Source organism: Lissotriton helveticus, chromosome 5_1, assembly GCF_964261635.1.
Source record: "Lissotriton helveticus chromosome 5_1, aLisHel1.1, whole genome shotgun sequence".
NCBI classification, from domain to species: Eukaryota; Metazoa; Chordata; class Amphibia; order Caudata; family Salamandridae; genus Lissotriton; species Lissotriton helveticus.
The window spans coordinates 1,962,647,237-1,962,668,666 of NC_136065.1; the positions used below are offsets into that span (position 1 = coordinate 1,962,647,237).

Below are 21,430 nucleotides of genomic sequence, written 5' to 3' on the forward strand. Positions count from 1 at the left end.
ACGCGTCCTTAAATGGAGTACACAGCACTCGATCCTTCAAACAGATATGACCAAACAAAGGCTGAAACTATGTACAAGATAACTACGACTCTATAACAATTACAGCTAGTTTGTAGATAATGGTTGGAACATTTACATATAGAAGCCTTGAGACCTAAACTCCAAGTCTTTGACATCTATGGGGCATATGCATCAAAATTCGGTATTCCATGTCGTTAATAGCGAAAAATAAGGAATCGCTATTAAGGACATGCAAACTGCGATGCATCAATGAATTCGGTAGTAATTACCGAATCGGTAAAAATCGGTATTAAATAGCGAAAGTACGTTAGCGAGACTAGCAAATACCGAATTAGCAAATACCGATTCGGTATTAGTGAATCCGGTATTTGCGAAATCGGTAATAGCGAAAACGGTACAAATACGCGACGCATCGGAAGCAGGCAGATGACATCACAACCAGGAAGTAGGACAGCCCATGCTCCATTCAGTGCCCGAGGAGCTCAGAGGAGGAGGCAGAGCACAGGAGCTGAGGAGCCAGACTGAACCAGCAGCAACCAGGACTAGGCAAGCAGGTCAAGATGGAGAAGGAGGCCCCCCAGCAGGGAAAGGACACACACAGAAAGAGAAAGCGCAAGTTCTCAGATAAAGAACTCGAAATCCTGATTGAGTGTGTGACCAGCAACAATGACAAACTTTTTGGGAAGTTGCCACTGAAGGTGCCTGAGGCTGAAAAAAGAAAGATGTGGCTGCGCATCAAGGACAAGGTCCATGCCTGCGGAGTCACCCACCGCAGCATCGACGATTTAAAAAAAACGCTGGTATGACCTGCGTAAAAGGGCCAAGGAGAGGATTGCGCAGAGGGTCAAGGATGCTGCAGGCACAGGTGGGGGCACATCCAATGTGACACCTAACACAGCCCTAGAGGACCTAGTGGAGTCTACCATAGAACCGGAAGCTGTTGTGGGGGTCACACATCTGGACACCTCTGGTGCTGCGGAAGGAGGACAAGGTAAGATGCATGGCAGCGTAGCAATGCAGCGTGTAGTCAATCCCTGCCCACTCCCCCATGCCAGACCCAGTGCACATGTAGCCGTGTCTCAAACAAATACCCTCACCACAGTGTTGCACCATGGGAGTTGTAGTCAATACATGAATGAGTGCATGTCTGATCCCAGAGGTGAATGAAATGAATACAGCAGCAAAGGGCCAAATGTCTGTCCAAAAAATAGCTTTATTTAGAGACAACAATGCTATATCCACATACAATACATTTATATTAACTATGCACTTTTTCACGCACAGATGCATCCCCCATGGATTCTGACGACAGTGGCCGCCTCGTCATCTCTGAGACACCAGTGTTGACCGATGCGGAGTGCTCACAGGGACATGAAGCCATGTCCTCCCCTTCACCACCACCGCGGACAACACCTCCACCATCCATGCGGACAAAGACACCACCACCACCACCATCCTCGCGGACAAAGACACCACCACCATCACCGCCATCCTCGCGGGCAAAGACACCACCACCAGTGCGGACAACTCCGCAGAGCCGCACGACAGTTGTTCCCTCCCTGGTCGAGATGGAGTCGGAGCAGAGTTCAGCACCCCAAAATGTCCCACGCCAGGCTGTCGTCACTCCAACCACCCAAACAGCAGCACGTCAGCGTGTCAGACAGAGGGCTGTGCCCCTGGGTAGGGCAGCAGCAAGACCAGTGGATCCGTCCAAAGGGTACGGAGTTGTTGAGACCCGGATGCTGCGTGTCCAGCGCCTGCAGGGGAGACACATGGGTGCTATGAAACTCTCCATGACAAAACTGTGCAACAAATTAGGCAACATGACTGACGCTGTGCGTGAGCACACCACTGCCGTAGCTGCGGGCAACAATGAGATCAAGCTTTGCCTGCAGGAACTGACACGTGCCGTAGTCACAGGCCAACAAAGTGAGCGCCGGTGCCACAAGCAGATCATGCTAGCTGTGAATTCCACCAACAAGCCATCAATAAGCTGTGCAACAGCACAGCTGTGCTGTCCCGCAGGTCCGTGTCCCTGCAAGTGGACCTAGGGCATCATTGTGGGGATGTGGCTAGTGCCCTTGAGAGGGTGACCACTGCAGTGGAGCAACTGCAGCCTGGGTCAGCCAGTGTCAGCAGTGTGGGAGTGGATGAGGGGAGTGAGGCAGCCTCCAGTGTGAGCAGCGTCTCCCTGCCGGAGACCAGAGGGAGGAGGCGCAGTGTGCGCAGCGCAACAGCCACTGACACCCATCGTGGAGAAGCGGAGGAGTCACAGGACAAGAGACTGGGGGTACGCGGCAAACGCAAGTAGACATGTGGCAAAGTCACACTATCCATGGTGACGTAACCATGGGCCAACTATAGTGCCACAAGCATCACCCGTGTTGAGAAGGGACAATTTAAGTTTAACTTCTACTGCAGCTGCATCATGTTTGAGTTACATATTTCTGCACCAGTCAGGTGTTCATTTCCATTAAACCCTTCCAAATCAAATCCTGTTGTCAAGGCACTCTCTTACCTGTCTCAGAAATGATGCCGTGTGATGTATGTCCGCCTCCGTTGCCCTTCTGCTGTGTTGGGCACATGCGCCTGTTGGTGTTGGGGGGGGTTGCTGTGCACGTAGTTCATCCTCTCCGTCCACCTCCATGGGTATCCCCCTGCGGGTGGCGATGTTGTGCAGGATGGCACAGACAGCTATGATCTGGCAGCAGGTCATGGGTCGTACTGCAAGGCACCTCCAGTCTTGTGCAGTATTCGGAAGCGACTCTTGAGGATGCCGAATGTACGCTCCACCACATTCCTTGTGCTGATGTGTGCTCTGTTGTAGCGCTGCTCGCGGTGTAGCTGGGTTGAGGTAGGGAGTGAGTAGATATTCACGCAATGCGTAAGCGCTGTCACCTGCAGGATGGGGAGAGAAAGGTCATCAGCATGAATGCAATGATACATGTGGGGATGGAGTGAACGATGATGCATCAATATGTACCTATTAGGTGTCCCTCTCCAAATTCACCGTTGATCAGGTGCCTGTGGAGGCCACAGTGACGGAATATGTAAGCGTCGTGTGTGCTCCCGGGGAATTGGGCTACAAGGTCCGTAATGATATAATTAGCATTGCACACAACCTGCACATTAATAGAATTATATGACTTCCGGTTGCGGTATATGTATTCGGTGGCTGATGGAGGACAGATGGGGACATGCGTGCAGTCAACACACCCTATCACAGGGGGGAATTGTGCCACCTGGTAGAATTCCCGTTTGGTGCGGGTCAGCTGCTGGGGGGTTGTGGGGAAGGTGATGTGGCGATTCATGAATGTCAGCATGGCCTCTAGGAACCGGTGGAAGAAGCGTAATAATGCGCTTTGCGACACGCCTCCAGTCTCAGCTATTACCCCCTGGAAGCTTCCAAACGCCAGCAGGTGCAGGCAGCATAGGACCTGGACATGGGCTGGTATGGCGTTGGTCCTACGGGTCTCGTGCTGCAGTAATGGTTTCAGATCTGCTATTAGGCGCATGATCATGGCACGGTTGAGTCTGTACTTATCGTACACCTGTTCCTCGGTCTGCCCCAGCAAAGTGATGCGCACCCTGAAGACCCTGTCCTGGATCATCCTCCTGCGCTGAGCCTGGGCGTTGATCCTCCTCCTCCTAGCAAGCACGTTGAGGGCAGCCATTTTGGATGACTTGTGGGGTTTCTCAGGGCATTTGTGAAGGGTTACTGATTGTCAGCACCGGCTGAGAAGTTGTATTTTTTTTTCCTATCCTTCAAATAACTTTACCTCCTGATTGAGATTCCCCTTATTTTGCTCATGCTAAATAGCGATTTTTGTGTTTTTCGGTATTAGCGATTATTCATGCATTCCATTGCGATTCTTTAATAGCGATTCGGTATTTCCGAAGTCAGCTTTGGTGTTCGTTATTTCCGATTGTCTGATTTGTGATTCGGTAATTTACCGAGGGGATATTGTTAGCGATTCTTTATTTTTTACCGATTTTGGGTTGATGCATAGCATTTTCAGGTTTAGCGTTCGGTAACGGCCTGTTTTTCCGATTCGGTATTTTACCGGGAGGTATTTTGCTTGATGCATCTGCCAGTATGTTCGGTATATTCCTGCTACCTTTGTGGATTGGTGAACTCAAGTCGGAAAGTAGGCGAATTAATTTTTTTTTTAAATCAGCAAACCTTTCAAGTGGTCTCACAATTCTCTCAGTACACCTTTTTAATAAGTTGAGAAAGGCTTGTAGAAATGCTGCAACAAGACACAGAACAGACTTACATAATTGTAAGGATCCTTTCAGAAGCAGAGTGGCTTGAAGTAATTTATTTAGAATTATCCTGATACAACGTCCAAGGTGAGAGAACCTAACAAATAAGCTACCCCAGCTAGTAACGGATCTCCAAAGAATGTCCAACATATAGGGCTAGATGTAGGTGGCTAAATACCGGTCAGTAAAGCCGAAATTCGGTAAATTTCTGCGTTACCGACCGGTATTTAGCCCTGTGCGATGTAGGTATTACCGAAAGCCATCGGTAATAACGATTCGGTAAATTAAAGGGAAACAGTTACTGATTCCATATTTACCAATCGGTCAACACTGAAACCTCAAAATAGCGAATCGGTAAATAAGGAATCGGTAAAAATCCGGTAATGCAATGTACCAAAATTCGGTAATACCGAATTTGTCCAAATTCGGTATTTAAGAATCGGTACTTACCACTGACCCAGAGCAGGTGGTAACCAGGTACAGTGTATAAAACCAGCTCCAAAATGCAACAGTGTGAACACAATAGTGGCCCTCAACATCATAGCAAGGCGGCTACATTTGCGAGCAGCAGGACAGAGGGTTTGGAGACGGGAAGAGCGTGTGTACAGACTGCGTGTCACACTGTTCCAAATGACTGAGCCAGAAATCCATGACAGGTACAGGCTACACCCACACACCATCCTTGACCTGATACGGGACCTGCAACCATACCTGGAGCATCAGACACCAAGGGCGCACTCAATACCCACCCATGTACATGTACTCTGTTGCCTGCACCTCCTGGCATCAGGAAGTTACCAGAGTGTGATAGCCGCAGCAGGTGGTGTGTCACAGAGCTGCCTGTCCCGTTTCTTCAACTCCTTTCTGGACGCCATGATGCAGAGAATGCATCACTACATACGCTTCCCCAGCACACAGGCGGAGCTGCAGAAGACCACGCTGGATTTCTACCAAAAGGCACAGGTCCCACATGTAATAGGCTGCATCGATGGGACCCACATACCTATCTGCCCACCTGCAGCTACAGAATACATATACTGCAACCGCAAATCCACTCTCTCCGTCAACGTGCAGGTGATATGTGATGCAAACTTCATCATTACTGACATTGTGGCCAAATTCCCAGGGAGTACCCACGACTCCTACATATTCAGGAACAGTGGGATCTAAACACGTCTGGCTGCTGGTGAATTCGTAGAAGGATACCTACTAGGTAAATCAATGTGACAAATTAATGGCACTTTCTTTCCCATTTAGGTGACAGCGCATATGCCGTCTGGTCATTCATACTAACTCCATACCTCTACCCATCCACCCCAAGGGAGAGGAGATACAATGTGGCACATAAAAGCACGCGCAATATTGTGGAGCGCACCTTTGGACTACTAAAAAGCGGGTTCCGTTGCCTCCACAAAAGTGGAGGTGCACATCAGTACAGCCCCATCATCTGCTGCAAAATAATAGCAACATGTTGAATGCTGCATAACCTTGCCACAAAGAAAGGAAAAAGCATTGGGACTAACTGACTCTGAGAACGAGGGTGAGGACAATCCACAGCCAGAGCCCTGCGCAGCTGGTGTGGCAGCAGCACCGGATGGGAGACACGGACGGGCTGAGATAACACACAACTATTTCTGTGTAAACCTTACACACGCTGAAACCTGCGCACCACTATTTGGATTCTTTGCCCCTCCTGCAGCTTTACTGCCTGATTTACAAGGAGAACCGCCGAGGGACTTTTCCAGACAAAGGGACTGCGAGGACCAGCGGGCGCTGCTTCACCAAACTCGCTGCAGCTGGTCCTCTTCCCGCCCCCTCCCGTCTTGCCTTGAAGAGCGAAGGGCTGGGAGCGCTCTGTGTAAACCTTACACACGCTGAAACCTGCGCACCACTATTTGGATTCTTTGCCCCTCCTGCAGCTTTACAACCCACGCCTCGCGGCCCCCGCTTCGCGGGTGCCGCTCGAGGCTGCCAACTGTCGGACTGCCTGATTTACAAGGAGAACCGCCGAGGGACTTTTCCAGACAAAGGGACTGCGAGGACCAGCGGGCGCTGCTTCACCAAACTCGCTGCAGCTGGTCCTCTTCCCGCCCCCTCCCGCTATTTAGAGTGAGTTACTGACGCGCTAGCGGGACGCGCGCGGAGCGAAGCCCGGGCAAAGGGCGGGCCCTCTGAGGCCCTCCGAGGACTGCAGAGACTGGACTGGGCACCAGACCCTGGTGCGCCTGGGTCTTGGGACTCTTGAGTGTTAGGTATTGTTATTAATGATACCGTTACTAATGATACTTGTTATTCTTAGTTAGGACCATGTGCTGACTTTGATGGTTGCAGCTGTCCTGTTTTCCTTTAAGTTTTGTTTAGAATTCTTATTATCTATTTGATTTATTTTTTGTTTTTAATAATTTTCTTCAGAATCTGTTTACTGTTAAGCTTATATAATGAATAAGGTAACATTAGATAAAGGGCCCATGGATAATTATTTAATTAAAAAAATTACTCAGATCAACTCTAATAGACGTGCCTCTCTTGGGCAGGGGATTTCTCCCGTGCCGCAGGATGAGGCACTCCTAATTGATATATCCTCGCCCAAAAAACCTCCTATTCCAGCTGGTAGGTTAGTGACCGTGACTGCACAAGTCCATGTTAAAAACCCTCTTGATCACGCAGATATTGTGGATAAACCAAAGTATACCCCACCTTCAAGAATATTTAAAAAGGCGAAAGCACGAAAGAGAAGGGGGAAGCAAATTTATAAAGCTCAATTAGATGCACCTAGAAAAAATTCACAAGTAGTTAATATGTTAAATGAAAAAATCAGTGTAGGCAATACAGGGATAGCCCCCTTGGGATTACATGTACATAATAGTGTGGAAGAAATCAGGCCCTCCAATCTGGGTAAAGGGGAGGATGAAATCGGAATTTTCAACTTTTCTATTAAGGAACTCTCAGTACCAATAACTCCGGTTATTCTGAAATCTCCACACATTAGTCGAAGTAGTACGTATGAGGATGAAGGGCTTTCGGATTCCCCAAGATTCTCGCCTGCTAATTCCACTCAGTTGTCACCCTTGAAAACTACTACTACTCATAATATAAAAATGAGAGGGGGTTGCCCTATGCCCACTAGGGATGCTAAAGTACAGAGGAGGAGTTTGACTCCTGTTCTGTCCAAGGTGGCAACTTTGCCTCAACCGATATCTGATTTTTGTACTCCTGGTGAGACAGTCTTATGCGTGAGGCTAGAAAATTTGCTAAAAGATCTAATTCAGCCATTGTTGGATAAAATGACTTTGTGTAACACTAGACTTGAACAACTAGATGGAAAAGTTGGGACTAATACGCAATTACTAGCTGATCTGATACAGGGGGTGGTCTTAATGAAATCTGATGGCTTACCTGTGCCTCCGGCCACTGTTACTGTCCCCAAACTAGTAAAACCTCCTCCAGTGCTCTCAGTAAAACTAGGACCTGCTGGGATTAAACCAACTGGCTCTATACCTAAAAGTGCTCCATTGGTAACTTCGTTACAAAATAAATCTTCCACTAAACCTGTGAATAGTGTAGGTGGCCAAGGTAAGGATAAAATGCTGGTAATAGAAAGGCCACAGATACTCCAATCTAAGATTAGTAAGGAGAAGGCCACCGAAAACCCGCATAATGGAAAACGGTATCAAAGGAGAACGGTAGATCTACCACCTGAAGCAGCCCCCTACACTATAGTTATGGCAGGGGTCCCCGAGCTATCCATGGATGCTAGGGAAGATCATTGTGCTTTAAGAAATAAAGTAACACACTGGTTACATAATAACAGACCCCTTCCAGCGCACATTAATGGAGAAATCCGGACAGTGAGGCGAGCAATCTGGGTGGGTTCTAGACCCAAAGATAAGAAAGGGGACACTATTATTATAAATTTCAAGGACCATAGAGCAGTTCGTCATATAGGAGATTGGTATGAGTCAAATGGTAGTGACTCTATCTCTACTCACTATCTTAGTTATTTCTATCCTTACTGTCCAGGCCAAAAGCCCGGAGGCAGGGATAGAGTAAGACAACCTGTAGATTGGTCCTTGCCAAATCCCTGTGGATATGGCCCGAATGCTTTACCCCACTTTGGTATTCCTCAGAGACAATTTTTCCCAATCACCACTGGAATGGATTATGGGAATAATAATTATTTCCGAGAGAATAGGGATTTTTTGCGCTCATCTTATAATTTACCAACTTATAACAGATTCGATGTGTTATCAGGCCTTGATTATGTGGACTGACATGAAAAGGGTGCAGCTCACACAATCCATCGGAGTCTGTTAGAGGCTGACACGCTTAAAAGTAACCCTATAATTCCTTCCATAGGGGAGGGATGTCGTACAACCTCACCCCCAGAATTGATTACTAACACAAATCTTGATATGGGTGAGGAGTTCTCTCCTCCTAGCACTATCATAGTGCAGAAGGATGAGCCTGGGAATAACATCGGGGAAGCGAGCTCTCAACGCAAGGAGATAGACTGTGATATTTCCTTGGTCCAAGAGGCAGGAAGAAATAAAAAACAGGTTTACTGTACACTCCTATTTTGGAATGTAGCAGGTTTAAAAAATAAGATAGATAATCCAGCACTGAACTCAATTGTAGGTGAGCGGGATGTTGTGGTCCTTCAAGAAACATGGTCCACAGAACCCGTCCATCTAAGTGGGTACAGAACCCTCTTTACCCCAGCCGAGGCCGGCCTACATGGCCGTGCGAAGGGAGGTTTAACAACTTTCATTTCAAATAAGCTTAAATATGAGAAAGTAATTTTTAAACCTCACTCGAACTATTTTCAACTTATAACCATAAGTACTAAGGGACTCACTGTAATTTTGATTAATTTTTACAATAATATCCCGAAACCTCAAATAGTGATTACCCTAAGAACACTTAGAGAAGAAATACAACATGAAATAGATAAATCAAACAAGGAAACTGTAATTTTATGGGGGGGTGATTTTAATTGTCCACTCTGTAGTGGGGGCAAAAATGGGCTCTGTGTCTTAATGTTAGAACAAGATACACACCTAACACATTTTGAACATTCCCGGATTGGGGACCTACTAAATGAACTAGTGTTTATGTTTGATTTGGGTTTTGCGAATGAAACAGCTCAGAATTCCACCCCATTCAAACCGACATTTGTTGGCAGAGGTGTAATGTCCACTATTGATTTTGTTCTCGCATCCAATAGTTGTGGTAATAAAATCAATAGCTTATTGACTCTGGAGTTGCCCCTAAGTGACCATCTGCCTTTATTATTAGATGTTGTGAATTTTCTTTGTGAACCTTTTGATTGTACCCCCCCTCGTGATATTGCCCCTGATTTAATCTTAGGTAGGCAAAACGGGTATACTCTAAAATGGGGCAAAGTTATGCCTGAGCAATTCCTAGCAAAATTATTAAATACTTGTTTGGATAGTTTTTCTATATGCTTAGGGGAATTAACCTGCCCCACTCAGATTTCAGAGCACTTTGATAAAATAGCCCTTGAAATTAAGAAAAGTTTGTGGGTGGAGCTAAGAAACAAGACTAGGCGCTCTAAAAGCTGGTTTGATACCGCTTGTACTAGGGCTCTAAGTGACCTGAAAAATGCTATCCATAATTCACCTCGGGATCACTTAGTAATAAGAGGCTTAAGGAAACTCTACAATAAGGCCCTGATAAATAGGAAAAATTTTATTAAAAAGGAGGCCCTTGAAGAACTTTGTGAGGCTGCACAGTCTAAAGATGCTTCGGCATTTTGGAGGGCAGTTAACGCACCTTTTCTTTTTGATAAGCACAAGGCCCGAATTGAGACAGTGATTACCGAGGAGGAATGGGTGGGACATTTTTCAATGTTATATAGCTCGCAGGATGCCCCTTGTCCGACTAATGTTCTTAAATCTGGGAATAGTGTAATGGGCGTGGAAAAGCTGGTGGTATCGCTGGAGGAAGTCATAATTGGATTAAATGCCACTAAGGGTGGTAAGGCTGCTGGTCCAGATGGGATCCCCGCAGATTTATACAAAGCAAATGTGGAGATTTGGGGCCCCATGTTGGCACAGCTTTTTAACGCCGCCCTAGCTAATGGTATGCATTTATCCTGGTTCACTTCAATAATCGTGCCAATCTTCAAAAAGGGAGAGAGACAAAATTGTGCCTGTTATAGGCCAATCTCCCTCCTTGATTCTTCCGTAAAAATCCTTGGGAGAATAATCTTGGCAAGACTTCAGACTTGGGCTGATGAAAATGAAATTTTGAGTGACCTACAGTATGGTTTCCGGAAAGGTTTGGGAACCTTGGAACAATGTTTAAATCTAATGATCATCCAGCAAAAATATATTAGGGTTAAGGGGAACGCTTATATTTTACTTTTGTTGATTTGTCTTCGGCTTTTGATTGTGTTTCGCACAGCAAATTATGGGATATTTTGCAAGGGCTGGGCATCGATGAAGCCATAATTTGCTTCTTGAGAGATCTTTATTCAGGTGCCACGGCATCAGTTCGCTATGGCCGTGAGGGAGAATGCACTAGAAGATTTGGTGTGGGTCGTGGAGTACCCCAGGGCTGCGTCCTCGCCCCGTTTTTATTTCTTCTTTACATTAATGGACTCGAACACCGTCTACTCCAGGAGTGCGGGATTTGCCTAGAGTGGGGAGGAGGCCGATCCCCGCGCTTCTGTACGCGGACGATGCTGTCCTCATGGCTCGAACCCCCCTGGCCTTGCAGAAATTGTTAGTATCCTTTGAAAAATTCATGTTGAGTTTAGATTTGAAAATTAATTGTGGTAAAACTTACTCCATGAATTGCGGCACAAAATCTGGCAAAAAGTCGGAAACTATGTTTTTAAATAAGCTCCCCTTGGAAAATACTTCGTGTTTACCCTATTTGGGTATTTTGTTCCATGAGCGGGGCGGTTGGATGAGTGCCATAAAGGCTAGAACTCTTCTGTTTCAAAAAACCCTAATGGCTGTTAGGATTTTCATGAAAAAGCTGGGGAAAAACCTATAAAAGAAATCCTGACCATATATAACGCTACATGTATATCCGTTGCACTATATGGTGCGGCACTTTGGGGCTTTTCGAATATTGATTCACTACAGATAGCTGAAAACACTTTCTTACGGGACATTCTATCTGTACCACAGAGTGTTTCTACTTACATCTGCCATGTGGAGCTGGGTCAACCCTATTTGTCAGACTTAATTCGAATACAGCCCATTCTTGTCTGGCACAGGGTGTGGACTTCAAATGAATGCACAGTTAACCGGGCTGTGATACAGGACATTCTGAATAGCGAAAACTCGGTCAGGGTTGAATGGTTAGCATATATTAAGCAATTTATGTTTGATATTGACCACTGCGAATACTACGAGGATCCACTATCTATGGGAATTATATCTAGAAGTTTTTTGAAAAAACTGTGTTTGGAATACCTCGTGGATAAAAGAAGTAGAGCAGAAGCAAATAAAAAGACAGTTGCTTGCCATAACCAAATACTGACTGGAGTAAAGGTACAACCCTATTTGACCCTGGCAATGTCAAACCATGAACGTTTTCTCCTAACTCGTTTTAGATTGAACCTTCTTTCCAGACTTCTGTCCTTCCCAAAGATGAACTTATGGACACAGACTTTATCCACTTGCCCTTGCAATGATTCCTCGCCCCAATCTGATATTCATATCTTATTTTTTTGTAAATTTTATTATATTCCCCGTCGAAAATTTTTAATCCCGTTTCTTAAAGATATGAACTTAAAAAGATGCAGATTAGCATTCTTAGAATGTCAGAGAATGGACACTGTTCTTACTGTTGTGGTTCTCTTAAATTATTTTAAATATGTATTGAAATTAAGGAAAAGTATCAGTGTAAATGAAATATAACTCGTATGTGTATTCTTTTTTAATTTAGTTTCTTTATGTAGTTTGTTGTCTATGTTGATGTTACTTTCATGGTTAATTTTTTAGCCGAATAAAGTACTTTCTGATTCTGATTCTGAGTGAGGAGACATAGCCAGTTACTGTATTTGAGTACAACTCATACTGAACTTGGGGTAGGCTTTATCTCAGATATGATAAAAATGGCCCCGCTTTTAGCATGGATGAAGACCTGGTTAAATCAGGAAATCCCCCTGAATCATATTATTTTGAAAGATTGTTTACATCTAGAAAAATAATAAAATTCAGTGGCTGACATACATTAAAAATAGTTTTGTCAAGCTGGGGAGACTAGGGCTATTTTCCTCACCAGAGTCAATAACATCAAAGGACATTGCACTAATTAAGGGTGTAATGGGAGAAATGCTAAGCCTGGAGAGAGAACAATTGGAATTAAAAAAAACTACTGTGAGGACTAACCTCATTATATCTTCCCAAGAAGGACCTGAAATGTATTTAAATATTGTGAACCGGCCATATCATAGGTTCCTCCTAAGCAGATTCCGCTTTAATATGATTCATTTGAACCTTGGATATTTCCCCAACTGGAGTACCCCTGAAAATGCAATGCCGCGTACTTGTGATAATTTCTCCACCCAGAACACAATGCACTTCTTGATATTCTGTGGTCATTACACGGCATTAAGGGCAAAATTCCTGGTCCCTGTTTTAAGGGAGGCTGGGTTTATTCAGGTTAAGCCAGTTCTTTTGTATTTGCAATTATTGCAAACACCTAGGATCATGTTTCATGTTGCTAGCTTCCTTGTGGGTGCTGTTAGGATTAGGAACAGGAATAGGAATGATAATAACTCTTAAATGCGGAATAGAGTTGGGATGAAATGGAGTTTTATGTTTGCATAATGAATTCATAATTAGGGTGACTATATTGTAATCCGTTTGTTTCCTTTTTTATCATGACTTCACTTATGAACTTTTAGGAAAACTTTTTAAGATTTTGATATATAAATTTTTACTGTGTATAATTAATTCTGATTTTAATATGTATATTTAATGCATTGTAGTACATGCAAATTTTGTATAGCACCATTGTCTTTTTATGATATTGAATTATCGAAAAAAAGTATTCTGACTGACTGACTGACTGTATTTGAATGATGGTGTTTAATGACCAGTGCGCACCACCAAGATCTGAAACAGTCTCCATACACCCATGGGTTACATCACCCATTAATGTACAACCATCGCTGGCTCTATTTCTTGCGCCCATGCGCTGCACTGCCACGTTCCTTAGCCACACTGTCTGCACTGCCAGTATGTTCCTGGCCAGCGCTGCGCATCCTGGCCTCGGTGGGAGAGGGCGTAATGCTACTACGGCTAGTAGCCTCCTCACTGTCCCCCCCTCTGCTGTAGTGGCCACCTTCTCTGTTTGCAGTAGTTCAAGTGCCGAGGTCATGGTGACCAATCCCCTAGCCACATCCCGACTATAGTGTGCCATCTCCTCCTCCATGGCTATTGAGCGTCTGCACATGAGGGAGGTAGCAGTGGACAGGCGGTTCACCACCTTGGTGTATGCATCCAGTCTCTGCCTCTCCTTGCGCCTAGACAGGCGGTCCTCCTCTAACTTGCTGCAGAGCTGCCTCACTGCCGACACCACGCCACTCATGCCCTCAGCCATGGTGTTGTTAAAGGCACTGATGCCCTTTTCGATGCGGTGCATGTGCGCATTTATGTGTGCCATCTCCCGCTGCACTGACCTAATCGCTCACCCTTGCAGGCACTGGACCTTCAGCATGTTGCCTTCAAGCCCAGCGAACACACTGTCACCTTGGCCTGGCATTGGAGGACTGGCTGCCATTGCCCTGCGGCGTCTGGAGGATGTGTGGGCGCTCTCTGATGGGGACTCTTCTCTTTCCCTGTTGCCGTCCTCAGCCACTGTGAACTGTTGGCCCCCTGTGCTCTCCTCCTCGGACACCTCCATCTGTTGGAGGGTGGCCACGGCATGCCTCCTGCTTGACTGTGGTGGTGGTGTTGATTGTGGCAGTGGTGATGGTGGTGATGGTGGCGATGGTGGTGATGGCGGCGTTGTCTGGAGCTGTGGTGATGGTGATGGTGGTGGTGTTGGTGGTGGTGGGGGGGTTGTGTGCCCTGCAGGCAACTGGTCCTCCTCCTGTTGGTTCCCCTCTGGCCTGGGTGCCTTCCCTCTGCTCCCTTCTGCTGCACTGCGAGATGTCTCGCCTGTAAAGACAGAATGTAGAAATGCTCACTTATCTGGCAGCATTTGCATTGCAATAAACATTATGCCTGCCAATTACACTGACTGTCCTCTGCTTGCTAATTGCTGTCACATGCCTTTGGGTTTGCTAGACTGTTCTGAACATGTGTTACTTCTGACTACATCTCCCATAATGCATTGCAGGTTATGAGCAAAACATGGACTGGAGTGGGAGTCCCTATGCCTCTCTGGGGATTGGGGAGGGGAGTGCACATCATGCTGTGCATGCATCTTACCTTGTTTGCTGGCAGCTCTGGCAGAGCTGTCGGCGTCGCTGATGCCACTCACACTCTCCGGCTGGAGGGTGGACTCAACCATGAGCTCCAGGGCTGTTGGTGCAGGTGCTCTGCTCCTCCCTCCACCAGTTTTTCTGGCCTGCTTCTGCCTCTCCGCTATCCTCGCCTTCGCAGTCCTCCTCAGGTCATACCATCTTTTCTTTATGTCATCAATGGAGCGCTGGGTGACCCTGATGGCATTGATCTTGCTCTGAATAGCAAGCCAGATCTGTCTCTTCTGAGATTCTGGCACATGGATGGACTGCTTGCCAAACAACTTATCATGGTCCTTGGTGACTTCTTCGATGAGGACCTCCAGCTCCTTCTCGCTAAACTTCTGTTTTCGTTTTCTTTCTGCTCCCTCCTTCTCTCTCTCCTGGTTTGCCATTTTGCTAGGTTTTTTTTTTTGCAATGAGAGGCTGTGTTGCTCCTGGCTCCTCTGCTCAGCTACTTGCCTCACAGTCAGCTCCAGGTTCAGTGCAGCTGCCTGGGTGTGGCCACTTCCTGTTTGGGAGGTAATTGGGATGCACAGGATTGGCTGATTCAACAAATTCCGATTTTTTTAAATTACCGAATCGGTATTTACCGATTCGGTATTGGATTCGGTATTTACGAAACGGTATTGGGGTTTCGTATTTTTTTTTACCGATACCTTCCGAATCGCTATTTTTTACCGATTAATACCCATTCGGTAATTTTTAACGAATCTTTATGTACATCGGAGATACCGATTCCTTAATACCGAATCGGTACAATTGGGTATTAAGGAATCGGTATTTCACGTTTACCTACATCTAGCCCCGAATCTTTAATATTCGGTATTTACCGATTCGGTAATTACCGAATCGGTAAATACCGATTCCTGCCAGGGTGCAGGGGGTGTCACTTTGACACCCTCTAGCACCCCAAATACAGGCATGTGTGCCATGTGGCACACAGACATGCCCTAAGGGCATGTCTGTCTGTCACATGGCATAGGTGTGCATGCACACATGTGTATGCACACCTGGATTCGGTATTTTACCACCCAATTGAATTGAGTGGTAAAATACCGAATCTGTATGGCCTTTGGGACTCTGAAGAGTCCAACCTACATTTGGATTTACCGAATCGGTAAAATTACAGATTCGGTATTTTACAGAATCGGTAAATTTACCGATTCGGTAAATTTACCGAATCTGTAAAATTAAGGACCCTTTATACCAATTCTTAAATACCAGTCGGTAACGGCCGAAATCGACCGTTACCGACCGGTATTTAGGCTCCTACATCTGGCCCTAAATCTACAAAAAAACAATACAACTAATTAACTATTAAAATAATATATACAGTTAATTAGCCTTCATGAAATGTGTAAAAGGCAATACTTTTTGAATCTGTGTTAACTGGGGAAAAGTCAATCACAGAAGCAGCCCTTTTAACTTTGAAGGTTTGATTTTAATCTTCCAAACCTTTGTGTTTCCTACCTTGATCACTGGGACGTGGCTGGAGCAGACACAATTGCTCTTCACCATCTCTATATTCCTTCATTTGTTCATTATTAGTACATATGGCATCTAACAAGCCATTGCAGTTCCCTGGGAACTTTGCTTCTAAGCATCATTACTTGGTTCAGCGCTTTTACCTTTGTGCATAGAAAGGCGACTTAGGTACCACAATTAACCATCGCAGAGAAGTACAGAATTACAAAATATTTTTTTAATTTCTAAAGGTTGAGAGAATTTAGTCTCACCTTTCCTTGAAATACTGTTCCTTTACCTTGGCAGGAGTACTCACTTCAATAAATAGAGGTTTGCAATTATGCTGACAGTCATGATACTTTTTGTAAATACTTTGAACCTGCGCTAACTTTTCTTTTACTTCTAAAGACAACAACTTACTTCTTCTGGACTTGGACAGAACCCAAATTATCCTTTGAATATTTTGTTCTTCCCCTCATGAGCTCTAAAGGACTATGCCTTGTGGATGCACAAGGAGTTATCCTGTATCCCCACAATTTGAGTAATACTTCTTTCTCCCAACTTCATTTTTGTGTTGTTAGCAACTTGTATAGTCTCCTTTACTTCTCTATTGAAGCGCTCAACACCACCACTGCCAGCTGGGTTGTACGCCTATGTGGTTTTTTGTGATATCCAAATTTCATTTGAAGAATACTTTGAAAACCAAAGATATAAATTGTGGGCCATGGTAATTTATTATTACCATTATTAAGTACACTTTAAAGAAAACGCCACTTCTGCTGTCAAGTTAGCCCAGGATACAATCTCAGATTCAGGCCACTTTGAGAAATGATCTATAATAATGAGATAGCTTAGTTCAACATCATATAAAACTGGTCCTGTCATGTCTGTGCCATGGCATATTGGGTTTGTTAATTGGATACATATTTAGATTACTTGTGTCTTGTCTGAATCTTTACAAATTACACAGTTTCTCACTTTCCTTTCTACAGCCATATCCAACCCAGGCCACCAGTATGAATTTTTCATCCTGCATTTAGTTGTGACAATACCAAGATGTCCCTCCTGGAAATATCGAATCATTTTTCTCTAACACTTTCTGGCAGAGTTATTCTGCCATTGCTCATGGTCTTTCTACTTACTGAGGAAAGCTCATGTCAACTTCCAAAAACCTTGTAGATTCTTGTTCAGCTTTTTTTCCCTGGCCAATCCACTATTATCATTTGGTGAATCTCTTGTAATTCTAGGGCTTTTCTAGAGCATCCAAACATTGCTCATTAAGAATACCATATGCTTCTTCCCAAACATCAGCTACACCGGTGAATTATTTAAGGATAAGGGTATGTAGTTAAGGAAATCCACAATCCTGTTCTTGAAGCCAGGAAGATATTGTACATCATAGGTCTAGTCAAACAACTTGAGTAACATGCGAGCTAAGCGTAAGGACACATTATACAAACCTTTGGTTGTGAAGACTTGTCTAAGAGAATTATGATAACGTTTTAAAACCACTTGTGTTCCACAAATGTACTCTCTATAATGCTCTGGTCCCCTGATACATGCAAGTGCTTCCTGTTCAATGAAGGAATATTTTCAATCTGTGGCGATCATACTTTCATTATCAGATGTGTTTATTTGCTGTGAAAATGCTCCTAAGCCTTTTTCACTTGCCTCAGTGGTTGCAATACTTTCTAAATGGGGATCAAAACCTTGTAATGGGGTAACACTACTAACATTATCCTTCACCTTCTTGAAGGCCTCCTGACATTCCTCAGACCACTCACATTTTTCGTTACTTTTGAAAGTTGTAAGTGGTTAAGTTTTGTTAGAGAAATTGTTAACAAATTTAGAATAGAACTCAGCGAGCCCCAGGAATGCCCTCTTCTTGTTATGTTTTGTGTATATTTAGAGCGTGTTATAACTTTCAATGGTGTCCTGACACTGAGCAAGTGTGAGGACCTTGCCTCGTAGGGTGGGGAACGGGGTTAGTGAAAGAGTCAGGTATTCAGCTTCTTGCGGAACTCATCAGGTGCGGAGGAAGCTCTGCTGTAAAATGGGAGACCGTTTCATGCTTTGAGAGCAATGTAATAGAAGTTTCGACCTCTGGCTTTGTTTCTGTGTGGAATGTGTGCTACTAGGGGTTCGGGTGAGCAGAGGTGTCTGAATTGTTGGTAATAAGAGATTATATTTTTCAGGTAAGGTTGGCCTGTGTTGTGCAGTGCTTTGAACGTGTGGGTGAGGAGTGTGAATTGGGTGAGTTCACGTATCAGGAGCCAGTGGTGCTGCGGAGTAATATATAACCTGCTTGGACGATCTAGGATGAGTCTGGCTGCAGTGTTTTGGATGGTTTGTAGCGTTCTGGTGAGTTGCTTGGTGATTCTGGCATACAGAGAGTTTCCATAGTCCGGCCTGCTGGTGACAAAGGCGTGGGTGACATTTATTTTGCACTTTTTAGAGTTTTATATAGCGCAAACTAAAATCAAGACATCGGGTATCAGAGCGCTTTACATGAGCACCAGTTTTGTGAGGCACAGGGAGATTAAGTGATTTGCCCAGAATCACAAGATGTTGAATGTCGTTGCTGAGACTCGAACCCAGTTCCCACCTTCAAGGTCGACCGCTCTAGCCATAAGGCTACATCCTCTCCCCACAGTTTTTCTGGTGTTGTTCTGCATCCATGGGTTGAGGAAGAAGGATATTGTGATGTTGTGGACTTGCGTGGATGTGTCAATTTTGTTGTCAAATGACAGATTGTTGGTTTCATGGCGTAGTGGATGGGGGCGGTTGTTGGTCCATGTTTGGCCAGCCACTAGGTAGAGTCCCAGATGAGGTGCTTTTTCCAAAGATCACTACTTTTGTCTTGTTGTGTTGAGCTTGAAACAATTAAATTTCATCCAGATGGCGACTTCGATCATGAAGGTGGTGAACTTGTTCCTTGGGCTGGGGATTTTGTTTGAGAGGGATACATTGAGTTGCATGTCAGTGGTGTGCAAAAGATGTTAATGTTGTGAGTGTGGACCAAGTTGGCCAGTGGAGAGCCTGAAGGTTGACGCTTGAGGTACTCAACAGATCAGTTTGACTGTCTGTATTCTTTCTGTCAAGAAGGAACAGATCCAGCGGTGGGCAGGTTCTTGAATGTCATTCTCATGTAGACATCTGGTGAGGATAGGGTGAGATTCTGTGCCAAAAGCTACCGATACTTCTAGTAGGATGAAGGCTGATGTCTCTAATCTATTCAGATTTGCAGATGTAGTCTGTTGCGCCGATGATCACTGTCTCTGCACAGTGGTTGAGTGTATAATGACAGCCTACTTGGCAGTCCCTCTGTCAGGGGGCTGAAAGCATTTAATGCATCTCCATGGCGGAATGGTTGTCTGTCCATCAAATATAAAGGAGGACCATAGTTTAAACACACAAAGGAGACTAAAAAATATCAAAAAGGATAACATGTAAAGCAAACACATTGGCAAAGTAAAGTATTGATCCACCAAGCGTAGTAAAGAAGTGCATTTCTTTTTAGGAAGATGTGCACAAGTGATGAGGCTAAATAGCAGCCACACAGAGTAAGAGAATCACTGACTTTAGAAGGTTGACCCATTGACCCATGCTTTGACTCGTGCAATATGCTCTGGGTGGGGAAGTAACAAAATGTCAATGACAGTCAAACAGAACAGTGGAGGAAGAGGACTGGATCAAAGCTCACCTATGTAAGTATATATGTATCTATTTTTTTTCATTTAATGAGGGAAACACATTTTTGTCAGTTAATGTAGTAAACAACAGAGTTAAAGCTGTCCCTAGGCAGATATGTCAGTGGCAAGAGAGTGATGTGAATGGGGAAATGACAAGTGCACTGATGTGGTGAATTCAAGGTTTGCGTTTCTACCACTGCTATGGAGAACATCTCTTAACCAAGGCACTACCCCACTTTCAAGAGTTATAGCAGTTGGGAGGGTGTGGGCAAGCAGACAATGGCAGCATCACAGGCACATACACTCACGAGACAAAGGGGTCACACAGGAATCAAATCCTATTCACCCACATAACAAGCTAAATTATCAGCTTGTACATAGGGAAATTCAGCATTTTTCTGTAGCATGTGTTTGTGAAGATCTGTGGGCCTATTGTTTTTAGGTCGAGCCTAGTGCAGCACGCATGCGCTGCGCTAGGAGATGACCTTTTGGAATCAGTCTGCACTTTTCTAACATTCGTGCGTGTGGCGGCACCCACCTTGCGGGAGCGAGCAGCGGCGCGCAGGGGCCATCTGTTTCTAATTAGCGTGGCCACGCTTGTTTACATTTACCTGTCTCACAGTCACTTCCACTTTCGTGCTGTGCTTGTTCCTGTGTTTGCATTCTACCAATGCCATACACCCATCTAATTGCAGGAAGAATGAGGTAAAGTTGATCTTTTGCACTAACCTATTGTGACGAATATTTGTATTTTTAGTCTTTAGTTCACTTTAATGCTGTCTACGGCTTTAGATAAATCGTATTGCTCAGATAGCACATATGGAACTTGTGTCAAATGTTGGTTGTGCTTGGTTGACACATAAAAACGCGCTATTATCTTTGTGGCAGTGTGAAAGCTTCTGAAAGTGTTTGGCGGATTTAAATACTTTACTTTGGCTATTTTTTCTATCAGTGATGTCACTTGGTTATTTCACCAAATACAGCCTTGTTTCACCACTAAGAGATGGGCGTATGGGCATAGGAGCTGATGAGTATCACCTCAGCTCTATCCTAAAGAGTTTTAAATTCAATAACACTGCTGGAATTAATTTGAACACTCAATGTAAGTGTGCACATCATCCCCCCCCTTAACTCAGCTCCTTACAATACACCAAAAACAGGCAAATTCTCCAGCTCAACGATCCCTGCACAAACCATACCGTCCTCTCAATCCGAACATCAGCATGTCTACACATTCCAGGCATCTTCACATGTGAAGAGCACTCCGCACTATCAACTAGGTTCCCCAAGTCCAAGGCTGACTGTAAGTCTGTTGGTGTTCGAGAGTAGAGATATCTATATATGTTTTTTTGTTTTTCTTTCTTTTTTTTTAGCATATTTGCATGTTTTTTTCAGTGTCTTTTCTCCTGTGTATTTATTTGTTGCATGGCTAAACACTTAAAAGGTCCTAAAGGCAAGACCTATTGGCTATGCCAATGCTTGTTTCATTAGCTGAGGGTCATGCAGTTTGGGGAACAGTTTGATAGGACACTAA

General features: G+C 44.7%; 1 long non-coding RNA gene across 1 annotated transcript in view; it reads right to left on the minus strand.

Moving 5' to 3' along the window:
* Positions 1 to 1,043: 1,043 nt before the first annotated feature.
* Positions 1,044 to 21,430, minus strand: part of LOC144753914 (uncharacterized) — an 83,860-nt gene continuing 63,473 nt past the window's right edge. Inside the window, exons 2-3 of the long non-coding RNA XR_013594599.1 lie at positions 2,540 to 2,919; positions 1,044 to 1,778 (exon numbers count right to left, since the gene is read on the minus strand). This is a non-coding gene — a long non-coding RNA (uncharacterized LOC144753914). The remainder of the gene's footprint in view (positions 1,779 to 2,539; positions 2,920 to 21,430) is intronic.